At 37.3% G+C, this 15,839-nt stretch overlaps 1 protein-coding gene across 11 annotated transcripts in view; it reads left to right on the top strand.

The window, feature by feature from the left end:
* atosb (atos homolog b) overlaps positions 1-15,839 on the top strand; it is a 43,283-nt gene that overhangs the window by 11,537 nt on the left and 15,907 nt on the right. For 3 of the 11 annotated variants that reach the window (XR_012405932.1, XM_068221209.1, NM_001433130.1), the window contains exons 2-4: positions 1,436-1,590; positions 12,917-13,095; positions 15,240-15,413. The gene's annotated coding sequence lies outside the window, so the exon portion shown is untranslated. Of the gene's footprint in view, positions 1-981; positions 1,032-1,435; positions 1,591-12,916; positions 13,096-15,239; positions 15,784-15,839 lie in introns of those variants that run through there. The other 8 variants (XM_073950465.1, XM_073950466.1, XM_073950459.1 and 5 more) reach the window with 5 other exon arrangements.

Raw genomic sequence — 15,839 nt, 5'->3', positions numbered from 1 at the left:
GAACTCGCGATGCTCTGACGTGCTAGTGCACCACATGTCGGCGCACTAACCACTAGGCTATTGCGCCGATATCCCTCTCTTTTCTGATAGGATGGCGAGCCCTACTTTAGGCATCTCTGATATAGATAGAAGTTAATATATCATTTGTGTATTATTTTTACCTTAATTAATCTAAATTAAAGGTGCAGTATGTAAGTTTGACACCCAGTGTTTGAACTAGGGACAACATTCCTGGATCAAAACAAATGCAAGCGCAGGTTGCCAGATTGAGGAGCGAGTCTGACTTAAGTCGTGTTCTAAATTAAAGCAACAGCACGTGATATAGGTGTATGTTCACTTAGCAGGTTTCTTAAATATCTGCAAACATATTATGGTATTTTTATGCTTTAGACCAGTCCAAAACTTACATACAGCATCTTTAAGTTTTATGCACCTATATAAACTGAAAGGCCTAATTATTAGTATTGTACTTTTTAAAAGTTCACTTGCCACACCAAATGGCTATTTTAATTAACCAAAGTGCATCTTAAAAGCTGTTTTGATCTGAGAGAGAAAGAAAACAACTTTTCTCCTATTTTCATACAGACTTTTAATCAGCTCTACTCATTCTTTCTCAATAAACAAAGTGAATACTGACACCAAAAGTTTCCAACTCCTCACCAAAAGTAATCTAAATCTTTTCACTGGCATATTCGCCTCCAAAGTAACACATTCGGGTTGCTCTGGAATGCCTCTATTAGACAAGAACACACATACACAAGTCAAGCTGGCACTAACGCGCACAATAACTCACTGAAGCTCTGAGGGAATCCATCGCCTCTGCAAAACAAGCAGAACAGGTGGGCGGGACTTTTGAGGTTTCCCTTCACCTTTGTGCCTATCAGGACAGCCGCTAAGGCATCCAATCCCCCTCCCTCCGGCCAATCAGACGCCCCGCTCTTACATGAGTTGTGTGCTGACTGAGCAAGCAAGCACGCCTTCAGTAACCAGCTGAGAGGAAGCAGACTCAAAGGCAGAGAGAGAGACAAGTGGTGAGAAATTTAGCAAGAAAGAGAGAGAGAAAGGGAGAAGGGGGGTTAAAGGCGGTATACCAAAGCTGCTTGTATTGTGTTGAAGTTATTTGAAGGGGGGAAAGATGTGTGTGTGGTGGGGAGTTTGAAGCGAAAAGTGGTGGTGTTTGGGGGGGGGGTTACAGAGTTTATATGCATGTGCCAAAGGGAGCCTGAGAGAGGTTTTGTGTGTGAGTTATTGAAAGAGGGAGAGTGAGGGGGAGTTTTGGGAGGGTGGAAAGAGAGATTCACAGTTGGGCATACCAGAATAGCTGTGCAGAGAGAGCATAAACAGCGAGATGTGTTTTTGCAGACTGCTTGAACAAGAAACCCTGATTGGACTTAAGTCTAGTGTGTTTTCTCTCTCTCGTTCTCTCTTGTCTCAGGGGAGGAACAGAAAGAAAGGCCTTCACTCCCTCATTCCACGCAAGTAACCTTTCAACTCCACACAGTCTTGAAGCAACAACAAGCAGGACTTTAGTGCACCGGCAGAGAGGACGGAGAAACAGACGAGGAGAAGAGGGCAGGAGTTCCTAGAGAGGTGAGTCAGGAGGTTAACATGAATTCTGTTATCTGTTTATGGGTGGTTGACATTATATGTTAAGCAATGACAGTGGTGTGACATGGCATGCTTCTCAATAGCTTGTATTATTTTAGTTTTGCTCATTGAACGACTATATTATTGAATGACTTTACTTTTAAACGTTCATATGTCAGACCATAAGATGTTTTAATAAACTAGCTACAAGCTGTTTAAAATGGTAGAAAGTTAAAGCACATTAAATGATGCACTTTCCTTTATGTGTTAGAAAAAAGTTTAAAGTTTGTTAATTAGTCATTTACATTTTTACTTAAATGTGTCATCATTTTACTTTAGTGTGATCTTTAGTTCCTCTTAAACTTTTTGTAAATTTTATTATTTATTTATGGTAAAAGGAAAATTCACCAAGAAATGAAAATTTCCTCACTCTCAGGTTGTTCCAAACTTTAATGAGTTTCTTTATTCTGTTAACCACAAAATAAGATATTTTGAAGAAAGCTGGAAACCTGTAACCATTTACTTCCAACAACAGTTGCCAAAATTTTTCAAAATGATTTCTTTTGTGTTTAACAGAAAAAAGAAACTTGTATGTAGAAGACCACTAAACATGTTAGATTACTGTCTAACTGCAAATGAATACAATACTGTAAAGGGTTACTCTTCTTGTTTCTTTGTTGTACTTTTATTTGAATTTAACTTGTTTGATTATTTATTTTGGCGGCAAGGGTTATTTTGGGAAAAATATAACCTTGATTGTATTTGTGAAAACAAGTAAATGGTGAGTGAATGATTGCAGAATTTTGTCTTTTTTTTTTGTGAATTTTGTGAAAAATTGTCTCTTAAAATAATTGTAGCTTTTTGCCCCTGCAAGGAACTTTTGAATATTTGCACTTTTAAAAGTCTTTTGTCACACCAATTTACTACTTAAATTAACTCCAAATTATATGAAAGCTGATTAAGTTGGTGGCAAAGATATATAATTGTTTTAAAATTTGTATTATTTTGAACAAAAATTCAGTAATTCTGTCTTTTTGAGTATTAGTAGACTGTCTGCTTAATATCTGCTGATACTGCTCCTTTAACAGACATTTAACTGACTATAAGTAACTTTGCAAGTACATGTGAACTTACACTATCCCTTACCCCAACCCCAACCTTACGGTCAACTTATAATCTAATAAGAATTAGTTGGCATGTACTGTAGAAGCAGTGTAACTTAAATTCAACAAACGGACCATCAAAATAAAGTGTGACCAAACATTCAGTTTTATGCACTCATATGAATTAATAGACTTTGCTTTGATTTAACGTTGCTGCAAATGTTAATAACCTTATAAATAGCCTTAAATAACCTGAAGTTAATGGTAACTTGATTATGCACACAAAAAGTTATAAATTCATGTTTTTTTCAGCTAAGAACTTTATTTTGATGTACATGTAATCCATCAGCCACACACTGATAACCATGGGTGGTTAGAAATGGAAAAAGATAGTAGTTTAAAAGAAAAAAACAGCTGTCTCACTCTTTTTCTTCCTCTCTCTTTCTCGTCATATCTGTCTGTGCACAAATGAATCAATGACATCATGACCCTTGCCGCATGCAGAGATAATATTTCAGCTCTTGGCTTTGCAAACTGACAGGCTTTTAGCTGCAGAGTGATAAGCTTAGTCAGAGGTGTGCTCGTGAGTGTTTACCCTGTCCCTGCTGCAGTTTGTAATGACTTTTTGTGACTTCCTCAGTTGTAAAAACCAGGTGTTTTTTCCCAAACCCTCAAGGGCTTATCGCATCATCACAGTAGGCTTAAGGGTAGAGGTCTAAACTCACGCCCATGAGATGTTGTTCTTTCACACTGACTTACCATTACCTGCATGGTGAGAATGCATTCATCGTCTTTTGCTATTCAAGTTACAACATCTGTTGGGTATAAGCGTGCCATATGCACACCTTAAATATGTTACAACATTTTTGTGAGGAACGGTAGCAGCAGTATTTCCAGCTTAAGCTCATTGGAAATATGTGCTTCAACCTGCATTTTTGCGAAACTTAACATATGTTGCTCCAGGTATGTTTTGTTGCACGTTTCAGATGACAAATCCACTAGAGGGCGCTGCCTACATTTTTAAAAATCTGAAATGCATTACTTGCACACATTTTGTTTTCTGTTTCTTCTTAAGGACATGAACGAGACACAGACATTGTACAGATCACCTAGTGCAGTGTTTCTCAACCACGGGCCTGGAGGAGCACCAAAACTGCATGTTTTGGAAGTCTCCCTTGTCTGTCACACCCAATACAGGTCTTTCAGTCTCTGTTAATGAGCTGATTATCTGAATCAGGTGTGTTTGGTTAAGGAGACCAGGAAAATGTGCAGAGCTGGTGGGCCTCCAGAAACAGGTTGAGCTAGTGAACCACTGATCTTACCTAAACCTAACCAATTATGTTTTTTAAGAGAAAATTTTACTGTGTTCACATGTGTTTACCTTTTATTTTAAATGGCTTTGATCTCTTTTGTGAAATCATGCTACACCAAACGAAAAAGTTGAATGCTTTGCATCACATAACACCATACAAAGTGAGTTACCAAGCAAACTGTCCAGATCCGATAAGTTGTTTTCTTACGGATATAGACAGGTGAGGCAAATGTATTGGATTACGAATCATACACCCTAAGGTGTTTTGTGATATTTATTTGATGTTGTGCAAAGAACTGCATGAGAATAAATTATTTATGGATAATATGTCCATGTAAATAGCATTAGTGTAAAAAGGAAAGGTTGTTAGCGTCATTCTGCCCCTTAGCATTCATATTACCTACTGCCGTCAAACATATATTAAATACATTTTTGCGGTCTTCAGAAATGTAAGTTACAGTACATGTTTCCATTAGCCATGGTTCCACTATCACGTGTAAAGCGAGTGTGCCAGGGCGAGCCAAGGCCAGTGGCATTTCCAGTCACTTCAAGAGCCTGGTCGGGCCAAAGCAGGGCATCCTTGGGGCCAGCGGCCAGCCTTTTTTGGCTCGCCGAATACCTTGGGCCAAAGAGGGCTAGCTGGGGTTTCAGGGTGGAGTTTGCCTAAGTCTGGTAAAGATGGCAAGCCACTGGTTTTCCAATCACACAGGAGTACATGTGCCAAAAATAAATATAATTAAATAAGGGAAAGAAAAACACATAGCTGGTCAGTTTAAGGTTATGTTCACACTGCAGGCAAATGTGGCCCAAATCAAATTTTTTTGCCCCCATGTGACTCAGGTAATGACAGTGTGAACTGCCCAAGCCACATGGAATTTGATCTTTTTACTTCAGATTTGTGCCACTTTCATATGTAGTCTTAAATCAGACACAGATCTGATGTTTTCCAATGTGACCGCAGTGTTAACGGTTATGTCGGATTTCATGTGACTTTTTTTTTTTTTACATAATCTTTGAGCAACATGCTTCATCATTCTGTGCTACAAACATCATCTACTCCTCAGCAGCATAGTAGAATGGCACAAAGGGCGATTACTTCACCACAGAAAGTTGGCAAAATTTAAAAGGTTAACGATTGGGTTGATCACGAAGTTGAAGAGCGTCGTGGGTGTTGCAGACGGAGGATCCATGCACAAAGGAGGGGGCACTTTCATTTTAATGGGGAAATTTCTCTCAAATAGAAAAAAAGGGCACGTGCTAGAGCACACAAACCCACCTTCTTCACATGCCTGTTGTTCATAACAAAGTAAAAGAAAATAACTGTAAACAGAGATAAACCAACTCCGCCTTCTCAGCTCAGTCTGCAGCTTTCATTAATCCTTGATGAGTTCACTACAGCGGTGGTCAAAAAGATGCGCACCGTAGTTGTCATAAATCACAAATGATCAATGTTTTCAATCACAAGTGACTTATTTTAGATTTAAAATGCCGAAATACACATTTGCTTACTTCATACATTGTATGCATAATCTTGTGCTTTCCGTAATTGTTCTTTTGTGCATGCGGGTCAGTTTAGGACCATGATCTGTTCACACTGGAAATCTGATATTGGCCACATTTATAACAAAGTGAACAGCCATTCGAAAAATCAGATCAGAGAAAAAATCAGATTTGAGCCTCGCAGTGTGAACGCAGCCTATTCCATAAAACACCTTATAGGCTAGGGGTCTTTCTTTTTTTGCTTAAGATTGCTCTGTTTATTTTTCCCTTTTAAATGTTGCATAAAAAATAGTTTTAATTTATAAGTGATATTTCTTTGGTGCGTCCTCCTTGATGTTTCAATAACGTTTCATAATCTTTACATTTAATAATAATACCACTAATTAATAATTAATTAATATTAATGTATTTAATAGATTTTAAATGATTACATTAAAGACACAGTAGCCAGTAACTTTCAGTTGTCGAGAGTTTGGTCAAGTTTAAAAGGTGTGTATGTGCATGAAACGTGCACTTTTAGATGCATGTATGTGTGTAAGAGACCAGGGGAAAATAGTGTGATGAGTCTGAGCAAAATGAGTCTGTGTGGTGTTTTTCTTGGTAGTGGGCGGCGCTAAATTTCTCATGCTGTGCTTTGCCTACCGTCACTTTCTGATTGGTGGAATTTCTTCACAGCATGATGGGTAATGTAGTTTTCCTTTCAGAATTCTTCTATTAAGCATTATCGTTTAAAACAAGTAGATTTTATATCTACAGATGGGTTCAACACATGCATAACAACCTTAAGTCTAATTGTAGTGGTTTATTAGTTAGTTAAATCTCAGTTTAACTGAGAAATCATTGAGTTTTTATTCTAGAATCAAGCTGTTGTGCTTGTATGTCTTTAGCTTTTTCAGGTTCATAGCTTACATAAACAAGCCCACGGTGCCTGTGGCTTTATCGGGAGAATTATTTGTTAATATAGCTTGGGTTTAAGTAGTAGTATTACCAGAATGTTGTTTGAGCTCCAATATAAATTCTGACTGTTTGGCCAAAGGGTTGAACTTTTTTTTTCTCTTTAGTGTTGTTGTATTGTTCCTCAATTTTAGCCATTGGAATGTGTAGAAGGAAATGGTTTTGGTTTATTCAATAACCATCAGCTGCAATTTCATAATCATCATAAACACAGCTACACACTGAAGAATTCCAGCAACTAAATACAAGCACAGATGTCTTCAATTGCAGTATAATTATATTAAAGAAATTTGTTCCTTAATATCCCCTTAATTTCCTTCTAATTCATCTTAGGGAGTTTTTCATGGCTAAGTTTCTTAGTGGGGGTATTAAGGCTGTATTTTCTGTTAAGCTGCTTTGAAACCAGCTGTATCATGAAAGCTGCTCTACAAACGAAACCGACTTTCACTTATTTATTTAGTTAAGTAATTCTCTACTGACTTCTTTCACCTAAACAAAACTCAGAAATTCTTGAAATGGCTTGCGTCTCTGTTTTCTTTTGCTTCTTAATGAATTCTCTGAGGTGGTATGAACAGTCTTTTTTTTTGTCCTACCCTTTTTTAAAGGTACAGTAGATAGTCTGAACTCTCAATGTGTTATTGATATAATATAATCTTGACAATATTTAATTATGGTGGCTTGAGAAAGCAAACATACGGTTATAATACATAAACTTATTATTCTTCCGTCTTCTTCTTCTTCTGAGAATAATTTCTATATGCATCTCCTCATAGACCGTTCATACAACAACCAGCAAACTAACACCAGACCTCCAAACTTGTCTGACTTGGGCTGCTATATCTTTTCCAACTGATCCGACTTCCGGGTCAGTTTTTAGAAAACCGCAATTTTTTTCAAAGACCCATTGACTTAACATTGGGCCAAACTTTATGACATTATAACTTTATCCCAGACTGTCATTTAGACTTAAGGTTGGGCTCATTTAACTCAGACTACTAATCTGCCAATCACTAATGACCTTTCAATTTACTAGTCACATACTAGCAACCACTTACGGCACCTTAGCAACTATCCCATAGAATTCCATTGTAAAAAAACTGCCATTGACTTTACATTGTCCATACTGTTAACATACAATTTCATACTAACAACATACTAATCCATACTAGAAACATACGACATACTAGATTCATATTAGCATGCATACTAATCATGCTAGCAACATGCTAATTCATACTAAATTCATGCTAACAACATGCTAGTTTATACTGGAAACATGCTAGCGAGTCATGCTAATTTATACTAGAACCATGGTAATTTATGTTTGCAACTGCCTAGCAAGAGCTTAGCAACCACTTAAAACACCTTAGCAACTACCTAGCAATACCTTAGTAACCACTCAGAACACCCTAGCAATACCTTAGATACCACCTAGCAACCACTCGGAAGACATTTAACAACTACCTAGCAACACCTTAACAACCGCCTAGCAACCACCTAACAACACCTTAGCAACCACCTTGCAACACTAGCAACCACCTAGCAATGTCTTAGTAACCTATTAGAACATTATAGCAATGCCTTAGCAACTGCCCAGCAACCACCGAGCAGCACCTTAGCAAATGCCTAGCCACCACCTAACAACACCCTAGCAACCACCTAACAACACCTTAGCAACACATTAGCAACCACCTAGCAACCAATCATAACACCTTAACAACCACCTAGCAACACCTTAGCAAACACTTTGAACACCCTAGCAACCGCCTTGCAACAACCTAGCAACAACCTTGAACACTCTAGCAACGCCATGGCAACCATTTAGAATACCATAGCAACCGCCTAGCAACACCTTAACAATTATCTGGAACACCCTAAGGCCGGCAACCACCAATCAGAACATCTTTACAACTGTCTAGCATTGTCTTAACAGTCAAAACACCATAGCAACCCCTCAGAACACTCTAGTAACAGTCCAGTAACACATTAGCAATGACTTAGAACACCCTAGTAATCACCTAGCAAGAAACATGCCAATCCATACTAGAAACATACTAACCTGTAGTTATCTCTCTATGCCAGCTGTTTCAAACCTAAATTACTTCAGGTATTTAAACTTTGAAACTACTTCAAACTTTCAGACGAGGCTTTCATACCACCATGAAGTTTGTCCACGAACTTTACTCTTCCAATTTTAATTGAAGTATTTTAACTGAAGGCTTTTAAAGTATTCTGATTTGTAGATTGTGTGAGGCAGCCATATAAAGAGATGTTGAGGAGTAGGAATATGCTGATGAAATCATGCTGTCTCTAACAGCAATACATGTTAATGACTGCTTAGAGAAGTATGTGTAAGAAAACCTAAACCATTGGATTGCACAGCTGAAGAGTACAGTTGCATGTGCTGTTCTATAATATCACTAGAAATAAACGCAGTATGACTCTCATCATACCCTTGTTGTGTTTTGCTGGTTTGCTTGTGCATGTGTGTCTGTGTGTATGTCCTGTCAGCTGTATTTGACCTGAGGTTCAGGGATCTATTCATGCTGAGCCTAAAAGATTCACAGCAGTGCTCTTAGGGTCTTGCATCATGCGTAACAGCCCACCATATGGTTGGCAGTCATAGAGCCAACTGTAAAAAGAAGTTTGTTTCGACTTTTTCATAGAATCCAGATTTCTCAAAACTGCAAAGATGCTGAACCATGAGCATCATATGTTTTAGTATGTGTAGTAAACAATACAAGAATGTGGAGCATGCGATCCTGCTTTTGATATATTAATCCAACATTTCATGACATTCCACATTGTACAGATAATTCCATTTTTATGACTGCATTCCGCTGTTGTTTTCTGGAAAGCGGAAAGCAGATGGCCCAATAAAGGTCTGTTACTGTTAATTAAATGTAATCTATTTATTTATTTATTCATTTATTTATTATATAATATTATTTATTTATTATTTATGTTTTTATATACTATTTATTTATTTAAATTAATTAATTAATTTATTTATTATTTATGTATTTATATATTATTTATTTATTCATTTATTTATCTATTTATTTATTTATTATTTATTAATATTCATTCATTCATTCATCCATTTTCTTTTTGGCTTAGTCCCTTTATTAATCCGGGGTTGCCACAGCGGAATGGATTTGGGTTGATAAAACAAAAATATGCATCAAATTGAGTTTAAAATAGTTTTGTGCATGTCAGATGTTGTCAAATTACAGATGGTGTTTTGGGGTCTTCTCTATCTATGTCTGGGTGCTTTGACTGTTATTTTAGTTCTTATGTCAGTGTGTGGTCTTCCCCCGGAACTGTTTGTCAAAGCAATGCTTAAAATATCCTCAAGGCAAGCGCATGCCATGTGTACACATTTAAATCTTGATTTTACAGTCATATTGTGTGTTTTCCCAAAAGCAGTCATGTTTCTGTCTTCATTTCTATCTCTCAGTATGGTTTGGTTTTTTTACCAATTTGTTTACACTCTGACACTCCGATCTAGACAAAGTGAGATGATCTAAAATGCAGTGCTCTTTAGGAAAGAAAAAATGAAGAAAGATTGAGAAATTACTAGTGGTTTTCTGATGGATTAAAAGATCCTTTATAGACATTTCCTTTAACGCTAAAACTCCAAACCGGAAAATTCCTTTGCATAGGACACTGTGCCCTATTTTTAAAGACTTTTCTTAGAGTGTAAGTTCGTCCCTTGAGAGGCCACTGAATACTTCATTCAAGCAGTTTAATGCAAATGTTTCACTTAGAAAGTCCAGATTTTCAACATTTGTCTTTTCATATTTTAAGTTTTTAGTTTTTAAAGAAATGTGTATGTCTATTCAACTAGGATCAGAACCGAATCCATCATCATCTGTACTAAATTATTGTTTAGTGTTTTACTATTTAAAATCTTATCACATACAAAAATTGAATGTAATTAATTATTGTTAATTAAGTGCAGAGGATTTGCCAGTATTTTCCCCTTATTGATTTAATGTATGCATCCTTAAGATTAACAGCTGAAAACAGCATAACCTTCAAGGTATATGACCACAAGATGACAGTGTAAATAAAGGCTTACCTGTTAAGTATACAAAAGAAAGTCTTGACGGTAAGCTAGTTCATGAGGATGAATAAGCGACACCATTTTGGTTGATTCCAACTACTTGACCCAAATCTTTTTTGCATTTTTATTTAAGGAATTGAATAAGACAAAAGAATTCATTAAACCAAACATACATTGGCATGTATTCCAAACTGCAGTAAATGATTATCACTTATTTTTTTCCTTCATTTTATATAAAGATTTTAAGTAAAGATGTCATTGTTTATACAGAGATCCTTTTGTTGTAAACCCCCTTCAACAAACCCTAAATACACTGCCTAGACAGCAAAATTGTATAAGATAGATACAAATATTAATAAATAAATATATAAAGAAACAAACAAACAAACAAACAAACAAACACAAACACACACAGACAGACAGACAGACAGACAGATCACAATAGGATAGGACAGGATAAACTTTTTTGTCCCCGAGAGAAAATTTGTCTTGGGCAAAAAGGTGCTACAACATTGCTCTGAAAAGACAGTAAATAAAAATAAAACAAACAAAACATTTCAGAAAAAACAATTAAGAACACATTGTTTACAAAGTCAGACCGTACATAAATATGAAATATATAAAACACAGAACCCAGTCAGGTGCTAACATACTACAGGTGCAGTGTTATTGGTACAGTTTAACAGTTTTTTGAGGTAGGAACAAACGAAAGCTTCAGTCTTTTGGTTTTACACATTGGCATTCTCAGTCTTTTTCCTGATGGTAAAAGCTGATATTCACTAAAAAGAGGATGTTTGGAATCAGCATTAATATTTACTTCTCATAACCGCCTGTTCATATAGAGTCTGTTTGGGCTCGTATTGTTTTATTCCCATAATTTTCATGGCTGTTTTTTTAAATATGAACCAGTTTGTTTTTCAATTGAACAGGTTTCCAAATCAGACTGTGATTCCATAGCGAATAAGACTCTCTAATATAGCTCAAGCAAGATATTGCTAACCCCTCCAAACAATCTCAGCCTTCTTAAAAAATAAAGCCTCTGTTGTAGTTGTGTGCATAAGCTGTCAATGTGTGTTCTCCAACAAAAAAAATTGTCCATATAGAACCTTAGGTATTTGTAAGATGTAACTTGCTGTATTCTAATCACTCCACTGAATAAAATGATCGATTTCACTGTGGTAGGATGATCGGTTCGCGTCTTTGTGTAAAACACCTAAAATGGCAGAGACATCAGCATGTTTCATAATATAATTATTAAAGTGTGTGCTCCTGCAATCATTTGTGTACAAAGCAAAAAGCACAGGCGATGAAACGCAACCTTGTGGCACTCCGGTATTACCATATCTAACCTCAGAAAGTATCCCATTGACCCTGACCTGCTGAGCTCAGTTACTTAAAAAAAAAAAAAGAAAAAAAAAAAAGAGTAAAACTATTTATTTAGAAAGTACTGACACCCATGTTATGAAACTTTTCTAAAAGCAGATGTGTCTGCACTGTATTAAATGCTGAACTAAAATCAACAAATAAACGAACATAAGCTTCAGTATTCTCAAGATGCTTGGACACAAGATGAGCAATGCTAAGAGCGGCATCCACAGTGCTCTTATTCTGCCTATAGGCAAACTGACATCTGTGTGATGAGTGGCTAAGAGTGGCTCTACCTCTTTTTCCAGGTACAAATTTCTCAAAACACTTCATAACATTGGAAGTATGGGTGAATAATGAGTGATACAATCAGGGATAGTGCTGTGCTATCTCACACTGGTAGGTTAGCATAGATTAAGCATGAGGGTTTGGACAGAGAAATAAAAGAAAATATGGAAATTACAGTTACATACAAGATTAGTCACATTATCATCACTTATTTTATGTTTTTTCAAAAAGCTATACTCAGAGCTGCACCAGTTGGTGTGTTAATGCTTGTTCCTGTTTTTGTCTTTTAATGAGCCGGGGTGCTCATTCTCTTATGAAAGACAGTACAAAGGTTCTGTTGTGTGTCTCCCTGTTTTGTCTGCCAGTCTTGATCCCAAACAGGCCTGAGCTCTAGAGACAGAGAGCCAGTCAGAAACATGCATTACACAGTCTGTTCCAGTATGTGTCCTAATCAGATGCCATAAAACGAGTGTAGCGAGTCATATGATTGCTCTTTGTGTCTGTTCCCTGTTTGACATATTTATTAACCAGTAGAACAATGGCTTTATTAAAGGGCTGTTAGATGTCTGATCAGTTTGAGCTTTGACATCTTACCCCATCAGCCCATGTGCTGACACAGCAGTTTACCAGATAACTTGATTTTAAATCCGTTTACAGTGAATGATTCAGATCATGTACAGGTTGAAGTGTGTGGCATGGTTTCTGATTTGTTGCCAATTATCCGCTGTTCTCTGATAGACCGTGTCTCTGGAATGCCTGGCTCAGGATGCAGCCGCTGAGCAGTACACTCCTTTCAGGAGCCAAGGGGAGGCGTGATTGGCTACTGGCCTCTACTGGGTGGAGCTGTAGGAGGGATATTACCTATTCATTGGCACTTTCTGCGAGGCCCCTCCCACCTCACTGACGCTCTGCCCTTGGTAAGTAAACAACTATAGCCTTGTTCACACTTTACATATCAAACTGGAATCCGTACTGGAATTATATTTAGCAAGTGTAAATGACAATAAAAATCATATTTAATTGTTCTTAAAATAATTCAAGGTATATATATACACACACACACACACACACACACACACACACACAAACACACACACACACACACACTCACACAATTGATCCTGAAAGTATTCATAGTGCTTCACTTTTTCCACATTTTGTATGTTACAGCCTTATTCCAAAATGGATTAAATTCGTTTATTTACTCAAAATTGGACACACAATACCCCATAATGACAATGTGAAAAAGGATTTTTTGAAATTGTTGCAAATTTATTAAAAATAGAAAACCTGTAAAATCACATGTACATCAGTATTCACAGCCTTTGCTCAATACTTTGTTGATGCACTTTTGGCAGCAGTTACAGCCCCAAGTCTTTTTGAATATAATGCCACAAGCTTGGCACACCTGTCTTTGGGAATGTTTGCCTATTCCTCTTTGCAGTACCTCTCAAGCTCTATCAGGTTGGATGGGAAGCAACGGTGTACAGCCATTTTCAGATCCCTCCAGCAACGTTCAATAGGATTTAGGTCTGGGCTCTGGCTGGGCCACTTAAGGACATTCACTAAGTTGTTGTGTAGCCACTCCATTTATATTTTGGTGCTTTGGGTCATTGTCCTGCTGGAAGATGAACCATCGCCCCAGTCTCTATCCTGACTATTCTTCCAGTTCCTGCAGCTGAAAAACATCCCCACTGCATGATGCTGTCACCACCATGCTTCACTTCAGGGATGGTATGAACCTGGTGATGAGCGGTGCCTGGTTTTTTCCAAACGTAACGCCTGGCACTCCAAAGAGTTCAATTTTAGTCTCATCAGACCAGAGAATTTTGTTTCTTATGGTCTGAGAGTCCTTCAAATCCCTTTTGGCAAATTCCAGGCTAAGGAGTGGCTTCTGTCTGGCCACTCTACTATACAGGCCTGATTGGTGGCTTGCTGCACAGATGGTTGTTCTTCTGTAAGGTTCTCTTCTCTTCACAGAAGAACGCTGAAGGTCAGACAGAGTGACCATCAGGTTATTGATCACCTCCCTGACTAAGGCCCTTCTCCACTGATCACTCAGCTTAGATGGCCAGCCAGCTCCTGGAAGCGTCCTGGTGGTTCCAAACATCTTCCACTTACAGATGATGGAGACCACTGTGCTCATTGTAACTTTCAGAGCAGCAGAAATGTTTCTTTAACCTTCCCCAGCCTTGTGCCTCAAGACAATTCTGTCTCTGAGGTCTACAGACAATTCCTTTGTCTTCATGCTTGGGTTGTGCTTTGACATGCACTGTCAACCCTGGGACCTTATATAGACAGGTGTATGCCTTTTCAAATCATGTCCAATCAACTGAGTTTACCGCAGGTGTACGCCAATTAGGCTGCTGAAACATCTCAAAAATTATCAGTGGAAACCGAATGTACCTGAGCTCAATTTAGAGCTTCACGGCAAAGGCTGTGAATACTTATGTACATGTGATTTTTCAGGTTTTTTATTTTTAATAAATTTGCAACAATTTAAAAAATGTTGTCACATTGTCATTATGGGGTTTGTGTGCAAAATTTTGAGGAAATAAATGAATTTAATCCATTTTGGAATTAGCTGTAACAAACAAAATGTGAAAAAAATAAAGCGCTATGAATACCTTCGGGATGCACTGTGCATAAACATGTATACATTTATGCATATACTGTATATATAAAACGGATTCATTTTACTTTCTTGCATACTGTATATGGATTTCTTTGGTTGTTACCAACATCCAATGAAAACTAAAGTCAACCGTACCCTAGAAATATGTTTTCTGAAAAAAAGGTTGACATAATACTTATTTTCCTCAATGTATGTATGTAAATACATATATCTTTGTTTTCCTATTCATTCTCAAATTGTAATTTGTGAAAAAACAAAACAAAACAAACAAAACAAAAACAAACAGTCAGGTGAGTGTGGCAAAAAATAATTATTGTGTAAGTGCAACATTTTGAATTATTTAAATTTTTCTAAGTGTTTTTAATGTTACTATATCACATTTCTTGATAGCCTTGCTAACATCTTTTCACATTTCTCTTTCATCAGGCCCCTGTTATCTGCCTGTGTTTCTGGGAATGCTGTTGTTGCGTCAGGGGGGCAGGGTTGGAGATGGCCGAACTCAGGGGCTAGGGTCAGGGTCAAAATTCAAGGGTCAACACAACGCAGAAGCTGCAGGGGTGGATGTGGATGGGCCTGTAGCCAAGCTGCAGGCACCAACAGGCACGTAATTACCAAAAATGTCCTAGCCTGCACACACTGTTTATATGCATTCATAATCGTGTTGTCTGTACTAATTTATAGCAGTGTGGCTCTCTCACTGAAGAATAGCACCACAGCATTAAAAATGTAGCTGACTGCAAGTTTACAGTTTGTATTGATTGTGTGTGAGATAAAAACATTGTCTCTCGGGAAATAAGAGCAAGAAGCATACTTTTGTTGTAGTGTACAGGGCTAAACTGATTTAGAAATAACCCAGCAAGCTTTTTTCTAATAGATGAAAAAAACATAGTCGTCTTGGCTAAAACAAGGCTAAATTTGGGCTGTCAGTGAAAATCTAATAGACGTCTAAGAATAGGCCAAAACTAGACTAGTCATCGACTAAACAGAAATGAATGACTACACATATAAAGTCTGCCTAATCTATTT

This window comes from Danio rerio, chromosome 5 (assembly GCF_049306965.1).
Source record: "Danio rerio strain Tuebingen ecotype United States chromosome 5, GRCz12tu, whole genome shotgun sequence".
NCBI classification, from domain to species: domain Eukaryota; kingdom Metazoa; phylum Chordata; class Actinopteri; order Cypriniformes; family Danionidae; genus Danio; species Danio rerio.
The sequence above is the reverse complement of the archived record's forward strand: the minus strand, read 5'-3'. Positions and strand labels throughout refer to the sequence as shown.